The sequence below is a fragment of the Hyla sarda genome, chromosome 1 (genome assembly GCF_029499605.1).
Source record: "Hyla sarda isolate aHylSar1 chromosome 1, aHylSar1.hap1, whole genome shotgun sequence".
In the NCBI taxonomy this organism is placed as follows: domain Eukaryota; kingdom Metazoa; phylum Chordata; class Amphibia; order Anura; family Hylidae; genus Hyla; species Hyla sarda.
In genome coordinates, this window is record NC_079189.1 from 102,689,127 (window position 1) to 102,691,716 (window position 2,590).

Genomic DNA, 2,590 nt, shown 5'->3' on the forward strand with positions numbered 1-2,590 from the left:
GCGGGTCCCGGCCGTTGATTAGCGCCGCAACCGACGCGATATAATGCGGGATCGCGGTGCGTCGTTAAGGGGTTAAGTTCTCCCATTAATGAGAGAGGCCTGTAATTTCATCATAGGTATACGTCAACTATAAGTGACAGAATGAGGGGAAAGAATACAGGAAATCACATTGTAGGATTTCTAATGAATTAATTGGTAAATTTCTCGGTAAAATAAGTATTTGGTCACCTACAAACAAGCAAGATTTCTGGCTCTCACAGACCTGTAACTTCTTCTGTAAGAGTCTCCTCTGTACTCCACTCATTACCTGTATTAATAGCACCTGATTGAACTTGTTATCAGTATAAAAGACACCTGTCCACAACCTCAAACAATCACACTCCAAACTCCACTATGGCCAATACCAAAGAGCTGTCGAAGGACACCAGAAATCAAATTGTAGACCTGCACCAGGCCATGAAGACTGAATCTGCAATAGGCAAGCAGCTTGGTGTGAAGAAATCAATTGTGGGAGCAATTATTAGAAAATGGAAGTGTCAGGATCCGGACTGATATGCAGCGAGGACACTGGAGGTGGATCCTCTGTGTCAGTGAGGTGATGGCGTGGGCCGTACCAGGGGAACGGAATCTAAGGGGTTACTGGTTTTCACCAGAGCCCGCCGCAAAGCGGGATGGACTTGCAGCGGCAGGTAACCCCCAGGTCGTTCCACCCGATAGCGACTCAACCCCACTGACAGCTGAGACAGGCGCAGTACACAGGGACAAGGCAAGAGCAAGGTCGGACGTAGCAGAAGGTCAGGGCTGGCAGCAAGAGTCATAGTCAGGGGCAACAGCAGAAGGTCTGGGTACACAGGCTTGGGAAAACACTAAAATGCTTTCTCAGGTCACTAAGGCAACAAGATCCGGCGAGGACAGGAAGGGGAAGTGGGTTTTTATAGGAATGGGAAGTGATTGACACTGATTGGGCCAGGCACCAATTAGTGGTGCACTGGCCCTTTAAATCTCAGAGAGCCGACACGCGTGCGCCCTAGAGAGCGGGGCCGCGTGCGCCGGGACGTGACAGCCGGGGAACGGGACAGGTGAGTGGATTGGGATGCGACCCGCGGGCGGGCGCGTCCCGCTACGCGGATCGCATCCCCGCCGGCAGTGACAGTGCAGCGCTCCCGGTCAGCGGGTCTGACCGGGGCACTGCAGAGAAGAGAACGCCGCGAGCGCTCCGGGGAGGAGCAGGGACCCGGAGTGCTTGGTGTAACAGGAAGACATACAAGACCACTGATACTCTCCCTCAATCTGGGGCTCCATGCAAGATCTCACCCCGTGGTGTCAAAATGATGACAAGAACAGTGAACAAAAATCCCAGAACCACACGGGGAACCTAGTGAATGGCCTGCAGGGAGCTGGGACCAAAGTAACAAAGCCTACCATCAGTAACATACTATGCCGCCAGAGACTCAAATCATGCAGTGCCAGACGTCTCCCCCTGCTTAAGCCAGTACATGTCCGGGCCCATCTGAAGTTTGCTAGAAAGCCTTTGGATGTTCCAGAAGATGATTGGGAGAATGTCATATGGTCAGATGAAACCAAAGTAGAACTTTTTGGTAAAAACTCAACTCTTCATGTTTGGAGGAGAAAGAATGCTGAGTTGTATCCAAAGAACACCATGTCTACTGTGAAGCATGGGGGGGGGGAAACATCATGCTTTAGGGCTGTTTTTCTGGTAAGGGACCAGGAATACTGATCCGTGTAAAGGAAAGAATGAATGGGGCCATGTATCGTCAGATTTTGAGTGAAAACCTCCTTCCATTCGCAAGGGCATTGAAGATGAAACATGGCTGGGTCTTTCAGCATGACAATGATCCCAAATACACTGCCTGGGCAATGAAGGAGTGGCTTCGTAAGAAGCATTTCAAGGTCCTGGAGTGGCCTAGCCAGTCTCCAGATCTCAACCCCCTAGAAAACCTTTGGAGGGAGTTGAAAGTCTGTGTTGCCCAGTGACAGACCCAAAACATCACTGCTCTAGAGGAGATCTGCATGGAGGAATGGGCCAAAATACCAGCAACAGTGTGTGAAAACCTTGTGAAGACTTACAGAAAACATTTGACCTCTGTCATTGTCAACAAAGGGTATATAACAAAGTATTGACATGAACTTTTCTTATTGACCAAATACTTATTTTCCACCATAATTTGCAAAATAAATTCTTTAAAAATCAGACAATGGGATTTTATGGCTATTTTTTCTCATTATGTCTCTCATAGTTGAGGTATACCTAAGATGAAAATTACAGGCCTCTCTCATCTTTTTAAGTGGGAGAACTTGCACAATTGGTGGCTGACTAAATACTTTTCCCCCCCACTGCATACTGTATATATACGGCAGCACAGGGGACCAAAGAAGAGCAGCCGGCCACATCTATAAATTATATAGAAAGATCGCAACGGACCTAGGGCGATATATCAATTAGTAAAGGTACTAATACTCCCATCATGGAACAGTGTATTCCATGCTGGGAGTAGTAGTACTACCTAAAAAATGTAGACAAAAAAGTGAAAAACACACACAGTGCAAAAAAGAATAAAAAAACGCCAGC